At 35.0% G+C, this 15595-nt stretch overlaps 1 protein-coding gene across 1 annotated transcript in view; it reads left to right on the forward strand.

Moving 5' to 3' along the window:
• IQCM (IQ motif containing M) overlaps positions 1 to 15595 on the forward strand; it is a 381316-nt gene that overhangs the window by 102289 nt on the left and 263432 nt on the right. The gene's annotated exons all lie outside the window — the stretch shown is intronic.

Consider the following 15595-nt stretch of genomic DNA (forward strand, 5'->3'; position numbering starts at 1 on the left):
CTTAAAATTAAGTCTTCAATCCATGAATATAGTGTATCTCTTTATTAATTTAGGCCTTCTTTAGTCTCTTAATATTCTATATTTTGAGTGTAAAGTTCTTACATGCTATTTATTAAATTTATCCTTAATACTCAGTCTTGAAACTATTATAATTAATATTGATTTTACATTTTTCTAATTGTTTCAGTTACTATATAGATTACAGTTAATTTTTAATTTACTTTGTATACTGTAACATTGCTAAATTCACTTTCTAGTTCTGCTGGTTTTCTTTTGGATTCATTAGGATTTCTACATATATGGTCATATCATCTGTTAATAAAAACAGCTGTACTCCCTGCCCCCCAATTTTATGTCTACTTATCATTTTCTTATTTTATTTAACTGATTAGAAACTCTAGCACAATGCTGAATAGAAGCAGTGATTATAGACATTCTGCCTTATTTTTAAATCTTAGGCAAGATAGTAAATATTTCACTAATATTAACTAGTGGTTTTTTATAGTTTCCCTTTCTTGGCATAAGAAGGTTTCCTTTTATTCCCAGTTTCCTATAAATAAAAGTATTTTTTTAAAACTGTAAATGGGTGTTGAATTTTGTATAATGCATCTATTTAAATAATTATTTGATTTTTCTCTTTTAGTCTCTTAAGGTAGTAAGTTACACTCATTAATTTTCACATGTAAAGCCAACCTTGCATGCTTGGTGTACACCCAAGTGATCAATATCTTCTTTATCTTATATTTTGCATATATTGATATATTTAATTTGCTAGAATTTTGTTAAAGATTTTGGTATCTACGTTCATCAAGGACATTGGTCTATAATTTTCCTTTCTTGTGATTGCCTTGTCTGATTTGCTATCAGGGTTATAATGGCTTTATAAACTGATTTGGGTTTCTTGTGCCTCCCCCAGCAGCATACAGCTCTTGCCTAGTATCAGTGTAGAGGTGGGGCATGCGTGGCTTTTCTGATCCTTCTCAGCAGCATTTATGCAGTGTTTGGATTGGAGATAGACTTCTCTGGGTTCTTCTGCTCCACCTCCAAACCAAAAGAAGATCCACACACCTCCATCATGGAGGAGGTCTCTCTTAGGTCTCCTTTCCTGCCACCAGTCTTTCTTGTTGCCAGTCAGTGGAAGCCCTTACATAAGAGTAGGAGAGTCAGTGCAGCTGCCCCTTTTGTCCAGGGCTTCTGAGGATTCTATACTCTCAAATTTGGGTCAAAATTGGCCTTTAAAGATTAATTAAAATTTTATCTGTTTTCTTCTTGTCTGCTTCTGTGGTGGCCATCTCTTCCTCTTTGGTCTGCCCAAGGTATTATAGTATTGTGTTCTGTCTCTGTGGAGGAGTTTGTCAACTTTGTATTGCAGTTCATCAGATTGCCTTGTGACCATAGCACTCTAGCTAAAAAACGAAATCATTATTTTGTAGACTGTCTGGTTCATTCTCATTGTTATAGTGGGAAAGATCTTTTTTTATTTATGGTTTTCTATGTCTAAAGTAAACATAGAACTCTACATATTTTAAGATTTTTAAATGATATTTCTTAATATTGTACCTAAAAGTTGGTGTAATGCATTTTATTTTTCAAATCTCGTATTCTGTGGGCCTGAGTCCAACCTCTCAGCATCTATTTCCTCTATTACTAGGAATAATGGTACTGGAAATGCTTGATTAATTGATGGGCCCTAATTTAAAGAAATATACAGGTATTTCTACAATGTATAGAATAATGAACTATGAGTCAAAAAACAGAGTTGGAATCTCATCAGATTATCAATATATTCTGAGTTTCAGTTTTTTTCTTTTCTAGGACTGGAGAGGTAATTCTTGTTTTTATCTACCTCTCAGTGGACATAAGGCTAACATGAGAAGAGGCATGCAGGTTTTATTTGTAAATTTTTAATATGCAAAATAGATAAGTTAATGATAAGCTATTTTCAGAAAAGAACATAAAATTGGAAACTTTGAAATGAATTTGTATTCTAATAGCTTAACATTCATAATACTTTATGACCTCTTTGCAGTAGGCAGGAGAGGGCATATTTTATACATAGAAATAATTGACAAATGTGTATTGAGTACCTGCTATCTGGGCTAGATGCACTGCTTGTTGCTGGAGAGATACTGGAGTACAAAGTAAAGAGTTGACCTAGTGGCACTTACATTCTAGTTGAGAAGATAGCTAATAAGCAAGTAAACACATTTCTGATGCTTTGCTCTAACAGAATAGTTCTGATGTAGGAGTTTGCAGTATTTTCAACAGTCACCCCGTGAGGATCTGGAGAGTTGCTTGGGGGATTGCTTAGATATGCCTCCTAGCACTTTATAATGCAGTTCCATTCTTTCTTTTTTAAAGTCACACTTTGTTGGAAAAGTAGTATTATTCATGTTTTGCTGTGCGTCTGATCTCTTTTCCTCATGAATAGATGTTTAATTCAAACTTTTCTTGGCATTGGAAAAGTTTGTGCATTTTGGAACAAAGTAAAAAACCATTTTATTATGGAAAATCTAAATATACAAAAGTAAAGAAACTAGGATAATAAATCCACAAATATTCATCATCCAGCTCCATATCCAGCTCCAATAATTATGAATTCATGGCCAGTATTATTTTATCCACACACCCATCCAATTCCCTTCTCAGCTTGGATTAGATGAGGCAAATTCTTTGATATTCATTCATAAATATTTTTCAGCTTGTTTATAAAAGATGAAGAATCTCTTCTTAAAGCACAATCAAAATACATCACCTAAAATTAACAACATATTAATATGAACTAATATATAGTAATTGTTCTAATGTCCATGTTTCATTATATTTGATAGAGGCTTCATTCAAATACAGATAGAGTTGTTACATCTTTTTTGGCTTCCATCTTTTAAAAGGATAAAGGCTTTTGTTATAAATGTACAGAATGAAAGTGAAAATGTCCTCTGAGTTTTAAAGGCAAAGAAGTGTTGACTAAGGACTTTTTGTTCATGTTTTGAAACGTGACCATACAAAATGCTGTGCTATATGTATATAGGAATACAAATTAATTTTAGATGTCATTCATGTCTTATAAGAAATTTGCAGTCTTGTGGCTGAATTAGAATGCAAGGAAAGGTAATCCCTTTTGTAATCTATGGTACAAGGCAATGGGGTGTTTTCTGTTCCTGTGATGGATATTAGTAGTTCTCCTTCTCCATGGTCATTCATGTCAGCATATCAGGATCAGTGAAGTGATTGCAAGGTATATTTTTCAAATACTGAAAAGAAAAAGCTCACTTTAAGAAGCTGAGGTGGACAGATCACTTGAGTTTGGGAGTTTGAGACCAGCTGGCCAACATGGTGAAACCGCATCTCCACTAAAAATACAAAAATTAGCCAGATGTGGTGATACGTACCTATAATTCCAGCTACTCAGGAGGCTGAGGCAAGAGAATCGCTTGAACCTGGGAGGCAGAGGTTGCAGTGAGCCGAGATCATGTCACTGCACTCCAGTCTGGGCAACAATCAGAGTCTGTCTCAAAAAAGAAAAAGAAAAAAAGAAAAAGAAAAAGAAAAAGATAAAGCTGAGAATTATTTAACCTTTTAATAATTAGAGTAGATTCAGGGTTATCTTTGTTATCACATCGTCACATTCCTTTGAATTAAAATGTACCATCATGAGTGGAAAGAAAAAAAATAACGGTATAGCTTGGCCTTGAAAATTGCCCATACTTTGGGAAGGTAGAGATCAGTGAGGATGGGTTATTGGAGGACCATGACTTAGGCAACTGTGTGGAGATTATTTTAGATTAAGGTAGTAGGGTAGTTTAACTGGAGGGAAGGTTCATATGTGGACATAGTAGTTAGTAAGACCAGTAAAAATATTGAAAAATATTGAAAAATATTGAAAAATTGAAAAAAAATTGAAAAATAAACTTAATTTTGTTCTTAATTCTTAAAATTTCTATGAAAGTAGTACATATTATGTTTCTCAAAAGAACCAAATTATGTTGAATTTGATCTGTTGGTGTGTAGGAGGGAGAAGACAGAGCATATTTAGAATATTTTATTAGTACCATCAATTTTCAATTATTAGTAATAATGGAAGCAGAATCCATGTGGCTATCTGAGCTTCATAGATAACATCCAAAGCATTGATATTCAGATTTTTCTTCATCCTCTTAAGACTTAGTCTTTTACTTATATTGATAACAAGTAGAAATAATGATTTGTGTTACACTTTGCTTTCTTTCTGATGAGAGGACTAAAAAGGATAGGTAGAAATTGGCTAATCTGTACATCTAATAATTGTAAACATTGATCACAATAATAGAAAGTCTTTGCCTTAGCTCATTTCACTATTCTTGTTTCTTATATTTGTGTGTGATATTTGCTTTTTATCTTTATCTTTTACTTTAGCTTTATCACTTGGACTTCATGAGCCTCTCAGTACCAACGCAGATTTTTAATTTAATTCTCCACATTACTATGCCTACAATTTAGTGAAGTTCCCACCAGTCATATACAGTTCATACCTTGTAAGGTGACAAGCTAGTTTCTAAAGTAAAACATTTGGAATGAATATATAGATATAGGCAGGGCTAAAATTTTGTTCTGTAGTTATCCCTTTGTTTTTGTCTCCAGGATCTTTTTTTCCTCTTTTGAATGTATTATGTTAATGAGCTTTCAGTAAAGATAATGTTACATTAGTGACCTTCAATCTTCTGACAAACCAGTCATCAAAAACTGATGAAAATAACAAAATTAATACTCTTTTTTAGGGGATTAGTTTCTTATTTTTGTTTCCTAAAAAGGCTAGCTCATTGAATTTGCTCAGAATTTGCACCCATTATTCTAGCTCATGCATAACCTGTGAATAAATAAAATACCAAAGATTTATGACCATACATTCTGTAGGTAGTTTTTGTTTTCTAAAGCTTAATCATTCTTTCACATTACCAATCAAATACCTCTTCATTGTAGAAATTCTGGAAAACCAAATGTTCAGGTTTGTTTCTTTATAAAACCTGTAGAAATTTCCTTTAGTGATGGAGCTTATGTGTGAAGATATCATGGAAAGTCATCCCTTGACCCCTGTCATTCTTGGTTCTAGATTTCCCAATGCTGGGATTATCAACCAGCTTCAGAGAGAACTGGTGAGGTTGGTTCACCTCTCAGTTAACATGGCCTGCTTCTATTCACCTAGCTTTTAAACTGTTAACATGTAAGATTTGATTTTATCAGGTTATTTCTATGTGGTATAGAAACCAAACTGGGCAGAGTTTGAGCCAAATATGTCCAATGTGCTTAATCACTCATGTCCAACTCATATGTGTTTGCTTCAGACTCACAGACTGCTTCCTAATCTTGTACTCCAAAGCTTAGTGGCAAGTCTGGTTTCACAGTGAAACCATGGTTTAGGTACAATGGCAATTGATATGGAGAAAAAACAATTAGAATAACATTCCTTAAGAGGTGGCTGTATGTAAGTCAGATATTTAAGGTTTCATGAACTCCACAATCAGCCCATTCAGAAATAAGAGAATAGAGTACAGAAAAAAAAAAAAAAAAATCGATCAAACCAAAAGCTACTACTTTTATCATTTTGGCACAATTTCGTCAAGTCTTTTTGTTTATGGACTTTTTTTGGTCCATAATTAAAAGCACAAGGTATATGAGACTTTTTTCTTACAATACAGTTATAATGTAAAATATTTCATGAGCATAACTTTTGTTGTTGAGGAATAAGTCAGTGTATGATATAGTAAAATTTACCCAGTCTCCCATTTCTGGACATTTATATTATATTTACATTTATATTTTTTCCAGTTTTATTTCTATGTTGGAGTCCCAAAGACCACCCCAAGTTTGGTTATTCATTAGAGGATCTCACAGTACTTAGCATATGGTTGTAGTCATGGCTAAGGTTTATTACAGTGAAAGGTTGCAAAGCAAAATCAGCAAAGGGAAGAGGTACAGGGAATGAAATCCACAGGAAACCGGGAGCAAGAGTCCAATAGTTCTCTCCCAGTCGAGTCAGAAAGGATGCCCTGAATTCCTCCAGCAACAAGTCATGATAACATGTGTGAAGTGTTATATACCTGGGATGCTTGTTTAAAACTTAGTACGCACAATTTTTATTGGAGCCTAGTCACATAGGCATACTGTGCCTAGCATGTACCAACATTCTGGTTTTCTGGAAGGAAAGCAGGTATTCAGCAAAAACCATATTGCTTGCACAATTGGTCTGGGTATAGTGAGACACTCTTATCATTTAGGGAAAGTTTTATATCAGGAATTGTTTACCTGCTGAGTTCTAAGATATCAACTGAAGGTCAACTTTACAAGCAGATGTTGCTAAGAGTAGCAGTCTCAAGCTTGCTATATTAAATGTTTTCTGTATAATTATTATAAATAATGCTATAATAAACAGTTTTGTTAACCTTTAGTCACATTTCAGATAATTTTCTTAGGAAAGACTCTTAGAAATTGGTATTAAAAAATATGAACATTTAAAAGACTTTTATTACTGACAATTACTTTCCTAAAAGTCTTTTCAAATTTTCATTTTCATCAGAGATGTATGAGTTTAGGCATCAAAGCCTTGGCTAAAATAGGTAAGGTACATATGATTCATTAATATATGATAAACTTGGAATAAGTATTTTTTTAAAAAAATCAAATTATGTGAGATAAACAAAAGACTAGTTAATTGTTGCTTCTTTTCAGGTAGACTACTAAGAATATGCCCTTTAAATTATCACTCGGTGTCCACTTTTCCCCAGGACCTCTGTCTTGCTTATTTAGAAACCTATACTTCACTGTCATCTGTAAAACATGTATCATTTAGTTCACCAGAACAATCATTTGTGCTACACAATTAGTGCATATCCTGTTCCAATAACTGTGGAGGCGGCAGGCGGCAAAAGTGCCAGTTATGCAGGCGGCAAAACTGCTCGGGACACAGTCCCAATCCTGCTGGAGTTTGCAGCCCATTGCCCGCAAGAGCTGCGTTTGGCAGGGTGCTTCCTGACGAAAATGACAAGTATGCTGCCATCCAAGAGGCTTTTTCAAATTACGAAGCCAGATAGTAGCCCCTACATTGCAGAAGTCAATCTTTGATAGACTTGTCATCAGGACCTCCGATTTTCTTAATCAAGAGTCTTCACTTTGTAAGCCTGAGACCAAAGTTTTGTAAAGCTGTTATGACACAGCAGGCTGTCTGTCTCCCTTCCTGGGAAGGTAATGTGAGTTCTTACTTTTACCTAATGATACTGTGGTTCACACACTGCCCCCCCCCCCCCCCCCCCACCGCCAACCGCACACCCACTCCCTCAAAGGTGCCACTGAGGGCATATTTAAAGGAAACATTCATTTTATTATGTATCTTTATTAAAGGAAGTTTAAACAAATTGTATTTTCTCCTTTACAAATACAAAATGTTCTCTTTAGAAAAAGATGAGTGAAATTTAGTCTCAATCTAATGTTTCCTTAGAGGCAAACATTTCTAAACTTCATTTTGCTTTCTCCATACCTTGCTTTGCTCATAATTTTTACATAATTTTTGCCCATTTTTACATAAAATTATAAAGACTTATTTTTAATGTGTTTTCTCTAAAATTGCCATTGGTTATGATTAATTGCAAAACATTTGGAAAATACAGAACATTATCATGACAGCCACCTAGTATTCTGCTGCCCAAAGACAATTGCTTGTTATTTTTTTTTCTCTTAGTTAAGCCACCCAGCTTTATAGGATCACCCAGAGGCTGCTCCCATGATATAAAGAAGAGCTTTGTGAAGGGCATGGTCATGATTCAAGTGATTCAGTTTGAGTTGCTAAAACAGAGAAAATTCATATTTAAGTTATAAGAAAATAAAAATCGCCATTATATTGGGTCTCTGGGTACATGTTCAAAACCAAATAAAATGTTTAGTCTTTGCAAGTGCCTAACAGTACAAACTGGTTATTGTTTCTTTGGATAATCATAGAATAGAAATCTGTTTGAAAGCTCATTTCATTTGAACTGTGAGTAAGTTCAAGTTTATACCCTAGGGGGAAAAATGGTTTGGTTCCTAAGAAAGTAGAATATGCAGAATAGAAACTGTGAGGTGAAGCCAGGCAGGACCACGCTTTAAGACCAAGCTGTAGTATCCATGTAACTGCACCTGATCCTGTGAGAACTGAGTATACTGGTGAGGCGAAGAACTGCTAGTTCTCTTATACTGTGGTTTCTAAATTCTTTTATTGATTCATGCTTCAGTCTTCAGTTAAGTGTTTTCTGAGCAAATTTTCAGAGCATTGGTATATTTGATAATGATTCTTTTCCTGGCCTTTACACATTGAAGACAGTTTGTTTATAAAATTTATTTAACTTTTCACTTTCCTGAAAATTCTGTTGGTGGTCTATTATTTGTTGATTCTTTTGCTGTTTCACAGAAGAAATTTGAGAATAACCTGGAGTTTATACCTTTGCAGATGTTTTTCTTCTTGAATATGTATGAAATTTTCTTTATTCTTATCATTTAAATTTTCTTTACTCCTGTAATTTTGCAGAATATATTTGTATGCAAGTCTCTTTTAATAAACTTACCCCAAAATTCAATAAACTCCAATAGTCAGATGATTCAAATCTTTCGTTCAGCTCAGGAAATTATTACGTAGTATATTTTCTTCATTTCTGATTGTTCTAGTTTCATCTTCAGTAATGTGTGTGGTTCCTTTGATGGATATTTAATTTTTGTGCTCTTTAATCTATAATCTTCTCTCTTATAATTCTCATCTTTGATGCTTTTCTTCTGCATTCTAGGAGTGCTTGCCAAATCCAGTCATTTGATATTCTATGCTGTCACTTATACTCCTACTAACTCTGAAGTACATTTTTATTCTGCCATTACATTTTTGGTTTCTTTGTATTTCTTCCCTTTTAAAAATGCTAATTTTCATTTTTATTTGACTTACAATTATTATTATTGTTAAACTCTTAGTTATTTCCTTATTGTTTTGACTTCTATTTCAAGGAGTTGGCTTACTATAATATAGTGAGAATGCCAAGCACTTTTCTATAATTTTCCCATGTGTCTAGCAGAATATTTTTAGACTTAAACACTTTTACTGAATTTTTAGAATTGTAGACTGTGTTAGTTTCCCTAAGGCTGCTGTAACAAATTACCGAAAACCTGGTAACTTGAAACAATACCCAATTTTTTCTTATATTTGTAGAGGCTAGAAGTTTGAAATCAATTTCACTGAATTAAGTCAAGGTGTCTGCAGGAGTAGTTCCTTCCAGAGACACTAGGGAAGAATCTCTTTCCTTGTCTTTTCCAGCTTCTGGAGGCCACCTGCATTCCTTGGCTCAGGAGCCCTTTTTCACATCACTCCATTCTATTTTTTGCCTCATCACATCTTCTCTTCTGTAGTAAAGTCTCCCTCTGCCTCTCTTGTAAGGGCACTTGTGATTACATGTGGGGCCCACCAGGACAGTCCCAGATAATCTCCCTCCCCATTTCAGAATCCTTTATTTAATCACAGTTGCAAAGTCTCTTTTGCCATATAAGGTAACATTTATAGGTTCCAGGGATTAGGACATGGTTCTGTTTCTGACTGGTCTACCAGAGACCCTTTCCCTTGTGTCAGTCACAGGTAAGCTTCAAGATAGATCTGGGTTCAAACAACCTCTTACCCTCTGTCTGAACTTGAGCAAGGGACATAATAAGTTTTCTCCTCTGTCAAATGGAACATCCGCCTCATAGGGTTATTCTGCGGCATAGGTCAGGTAATGTGTGTAAATTGTTTAGTAATTTGAGCCTTCAATAAGTGTTAACAAGTATTACCATGATTAATATAGGCCCTAGTTTATTTACTCTGCCCCAGATAAGGAGAAATTGATTTATGCAGCGAGTGATTACAAATAGAAAGAACGTGTGGATTTTTCTCAGCCCTGAGAAAAATCTAGTTCTATATTGATGATCAGGTAACTTGCAGACATCTGTCTCAAACAGTTGAGCTCTGCTAAGGTGGAGACTTGCCTATTCTACACCTTCGTTCTTATTATTTTCAGCTATTTAGCTCATGAAAAATTACAATCTCCATTATGCATTGTTATCAATACCTGCCCTTCCCAGCCTCCACACAGAACTCTTTCCTTTCCATAGGACTGTATCAAATACTGCTGCTGAAGTCAGGGCTGCTTTCTTTCCTAGTTGTTGTCCTGGAGCTGTAGTGTCTACGTGAATTGTGGTAGATGAAGGTAGGAAAAGGGAATCAGTTATTTTAAAGCAGCACCTACATTGTAGAGAAACATTTTTCATTCTTTTTTTTTTTTTCTGTATTTTTTTCCTTGGGAGATATTAAGCATCTTTCTACCGTTTTTCAGATTAGGGAGGGGTGAGTATATTATTATGTAAAAGTCACTGATTGCTTTCTTCAATTCATTTCCATTATCCTAATTAAATTTTCTTCTCAATTGCAAATTGGTAAATAAATTAGATTTATTTTTTGTGACCTTGAGATTTTCATCTTCTCCTTTGTCATTATAGTATTTATTGAAATTGTAAAGGGGCTGCCTCACAGCCAAGGGTAACAGACCATATTGAACCAGAAGTCATTATTTTCTTGAAGATTTTTAAATCTACTATTAGCTTCAAAGTATCTTCCCAACTGTTCGAATACTTGGCAATTCAGAAAGATGTTACGCAACAGTAATGCTACTGTTCTATATCACATTCTTTTCTAGTCAGAATGAATTCCCTTATATATTCTGACTTACCTTAAGCTTATTTGCTTCTTAGTATTTGCTCTCTATCTACAAACCTCTGGTTTCTTCAGATAGCCAAAAAAGGATTAAAAGTATGTCTTACTTGCTATAAACTCATATATATATATATATGTTTATTAAGTATAACTCACAGAATCACAAGATCACAAAGGTCCCACAATAGGCTGTCTGCAGGCTGAGGAGCAAGGAAAGCCAATCCAAGTTCCAAAACTGAAGAACTTGGAGTCTGATGTTCGACGGCAGGAAGCATCCAGCATGGGAGAAAGATGTAAGCTGAGAGGCTAGGCCAGTCTCTTTTTTCTTATTTTTCTGCCTGCTTATATTCTAGCCATGCTGGCAGCTGGTTAGATTGTGCCCACCCAGGCTAAGGGTGGGTCTGCCTTTCCCATTCCACTGACTCAAATGCTAATCTCCTTTGGCAACACCCTCAGACACACCCAGCATGAATACTTTGTATTCTCCAATCCAATCAAGTTGACACTCATTATTAACCATCACAGCACACAAAGTGTTAAACAGAACATAGTATGAAAAGAATTATCCATATTTCTTAGATATTTTATAACATAGAAACGGTATCCATTATTATTAACCGGCATTCACTAGATGTACATAATTTAGTCTATCGAATCTGTCAGGACTCAGAACACGATACCCCAAAAATGTGGTCTCTTGGCATACTGAGTATTTTGAGCTGCAGGGATTGAGAGGACAGTAGAAGCAGGAAGCTCTCTCTGGATTTTTCTCCCTAGAAGCTGGACATAGAAACTAGAATTCCTTTACTCCAAAGCTAGCCATAAAACCCAGGAAATTCACTCTCTGACGTCCTACCTTCCCTCCTGAAGACTCTCTTGTGACAAATGTCCTGCCCCATACCTGGAAGCCAAGACAAATCTGAAGAAATAGGCCTTGCTGAGTTTCCCCTAGTTTACTACCATAAGGTCATACTGCATTTTTGTCCAGTCATACTTCTACATGACTGTCCATTCTTCATAAAAAATATAGTTTTCCCTGAGTCTTTGGGTCTTCATTTCTGAAGCTTCCCATGTTACACAAAACTTTGATAAACAAACTTATACTTTTCTCTTGTTTATCAGTCTTTGTTATAGAGATGTCACCTCCATGAACACTTCCAATGGGCAAGGAAAATATATTACTTTTTCTACTCTACAAATCTTTGTTTTAATTGAATCCTTTTGGAAACAGCTTATTATAAACAAACAAAAGAAGGTGGTTTCAGTAATTTTAGAGTATATGCCTTGTTCATTTTGTACCATAAATTCAACACATAAGAACTGATTTAAATGGACATTTCAGTCATTAATTCTAAAATTTAAACTAATGTAACAGATGGAATTCAGCCACCCAAGCAAGCTTCTGGGGTTTGATTATTCAAATGATTAAGATGCTATTTGTCAACTCTAGTTTACCACCCCTTTTAATTATATAGATAATCAAACTAAGAACTGCTAATTCTGTCTCCTAACTATTAATTGTTTGTAATTACCTACAGATTAAAACTGCATGTGCAATTAACTCAAAGAATTAATTGATACGAGAGAATTGATAAAAGGGAAACAGAACGAGCTTGGCATAAAAGAGGCTCTAGGGACACAGGACCACTAAACCCAGTAATGTCTTTGGTTTTTATCATATCCTAATAAAGATTCATTTTCATTTGAACTTCCTTCTACTCTGGAAGGCAGATATACAGACTATTTCTTAAGAGCATTTGGTTTCTAAGTTGACTAAAACAGTGTATTTTTAAACGCTGAACTACTATTGCCTTTGGGTCTTTTGCTGATATCCAGGTGAATTGAACCAATCTATTCATTTCCGATACGAAGATAATATTTGTCACTACAAAAATTACAGATGTGGGGACTGTTTTAGCTACCTAAGAATTTTTCTTTCCTTCCTTTTTCTTTCCCTTGTTTCTCATTCCCTGACATTATCACCTGTCATATACGATCTTTTCAGTTTTCTGTGAGTCATTTGTATAATTTAAACTTCTAAAATAACAACTGCTTATTAGGTTTTGGAAATGTCTCCCACCTGTGTAAATAATTGGCTAATTGTCAACTACATAAATTTGAATAAAAACAGAAAATAAAATTGAAAAATGATTATCATTATAAACATCAAGATGATGCTAGAAAATGAGGGGAGATGGTCTGGTGAAAAATATCTAAAAATAAGAATTTTAAAAGTCCATTTTTAAGGATTTTCTGTTTCTTCATGTATTTATTTCTGTTGGATTCTATGGGACCTTTCACTCTTACAGTTTTGTTGGTTAGCCTTGTAGTCAATGCCAAATCAGTTTCTAATCCAGGAGCACACGCACGTGCGTGCACACAGACACACACAGACACTTGGGGCACACCATTATATTCAGTTTTATGGTGCATACAAAGCAAGCGAAAAACTTTTAAGTCGATATGCAAATTAGATATGCAGAAAGGCAGCATGCTAACATTAATTAATATTTTTTGATGATAGTCTGAAATATTGAAGAAATGCAAAGTCAGATATCAGTATGAGTAGTTAATTAACAAATTTTTTTATGTTCAAGGATAGCTACTTTTTAACTCCTTGTTAAACTGAGGTGACCATTTTGGTTTCTTTCCAAATCTTGATATTGAGTTTTCCTCAGATTTGTTTACTCTTACGATATTTTCTTCTGTCCTGCTGACTGATAACTGGGATTACTGACAAGATTTCTGTTCCATCTATCAATATATAGCCTACTCTTGTGCAGATATGTACACACACACACACATACACACACACACACATACACCCCTGGGATTCAGAACCTTTATTTCTATGTGGCATTATCTGTGAAGATTGTTGACTCCAGGAAGGGTTTGTGAAGATTTAGTCTGATTAATGACTTTGGTCTTCATCAAACTATTAGCTTGTAACTTTCGACCGACTTTGTGGAATAAACTGGAATTTGTTGCATGTCATCTTCTGTGCCTGGCTTCTAAGGGGGAGTCATTAGCATACATCAGTATGTGAATGATTACCTTGAGGATTTTAGTGGAGGCTTTACTGCTTCCAGAAAAGTTATAGCTATATTTTCTAGTATGATACCTATATACTGGGAGAAAATAATGCATGGTGTTTTCAACTCTGTGAGTCTGCTTTGTGAGTAAACAAGATAAAACATTTGAAAATGCTCTGGACACTATTGGAAAAATAAGTCATGTAGGTTTTAGTTTCATATATTGGGTTGGACTCTTCAGTATCAAGAAGATAACCTCTTTGCCTGTAAGCTTTAACCTTTTCAGACCAATTCTTTTTTTAATCACAGAGGAATTTTATTTATTTATTTAATTTTATTTTTTAAATTAACAAATAATAATTGTACACATTCATGGGAGTACAGAGTGATGTTTTTATACATATAATGTACAGTGATCAGATCAGGGTAGTTAATATATTTATCATCTCAGATATTTGTCATTTCTTTGTGTTGGGAATGTTCAGTATCCTCCTTCTTATTCACCAGTGTTTTCATAGCTACCTCATTCACATTGCTAATAAATCAGAAACACAGAGCTGTTCCAGGTAAGTTATAGTCCTTGCCTTGAAACAGTTTATAAATTCAAAAAGAAGATTGGAAAGAGAAGCATGATTATCTAAAATATGAGATATCGTTTATTGTATGTAATGGTGCATTAAGGGGAGTGGGTAGGTCAGGAATAATGCTGATGAGTTGGAGAATGCTTTGAATTCATTAAGAGGGCTTCATAAGAAATGTAAACGTGTTGGCCGGGCGCGGTGGCTCAAGCCTGTAATCCCAGCACTTTGGGAGGCCAAGATGGGCGGATCACGAGGTCAGGAGATCCAGACCATCCTGGCTAACACGGTGAAACCCCATCTCTACTAAAAACTACAAAAAACTAGCTGGGCGAGGTGGTGGCGCCTGTAGTCCCAGCTACCCAGGAGGCTGAGGCAGGAGAATGGCGTGAACCCGGGAGGCGGAGCTTGCAGTGAGCTGAGATCCAGCCACAGCACTCCAGCCTGGGTGACAGAGTGAGACTCCGTCTCAAAAAAAAAAAAAAAAAGAAAAGAAATGTAAGCGTGTATACATCTTAATAACTCTTGTGTTACTCTTTTATACTCCCTTGGTCTTATAAAGCTGCCAAATGAAAATATAAAGGGCATGGCCTTTTCCTTGCTATCTTCTTCTTAGGTACTAAAATGCTCAGATTCTTTACAAGCTACTTGTTATTGGCCTTTGCTTCCATTAAAGAATTTTGAGTTGGAGACCATCCTGGCTAACACTGTGAAAGCCCGTCTATACTAAAAAATACAAAAAATTAGCCGGACATGGTGGCAGGTGGCTATAGTCCCAGCTACTCAAGAGGCTGAGGCAGGAGAATGGCATGAACCCCGCGAGGGGAAGCTTGCAATGCAGTGAGCCGAGATCCCGCCAGGGCACTCCAGCCTGGGAGAAAGAGTGAGACTATGTCTCCAAAAAAAAAAAAAAAAAAAAAAAAAAAAAAAAGAATTCCACTGATTCACATTGAATTTTGATTGAAATATATGATTGTGTTGCCTCTTCAAGAGATTTTGCCTGTTTGAAAGAGTTCAGAGACTCTTGACTGAAATGGATGAGGTAGAATGTGTATGTAATGATTAGAATGTCTCTGAGATAACATTACCTTTTTATTGTTTTATGTTACTTCGTCGCCTCCCCATAGACCACTCAACTTATGATCCTGTAAATAAATTGAAACAGTGAAGTGAGAGAATTTATTACTTCTTGAGTTTTCTATAAATTTATATACAACTAAGCAGTCCATGGATGACTTTATTACATTGAAAGTTTC

Source organism: Piliocolobus tephrosceles, chromosome 3 (assembly GCF_002776525.5).
Source record: "Piliocolobus tephrosceles isolate RC106 chromosome 3, ASM277652v3, whole genome shotgun sequence".
NCBI classification, from domain to species: Eukaryota; Metazoa; Chordata; class Mammalia; order Primates; family Cercopithecidae; genus Piliocolobus; species Piliocolobus tephrosceles.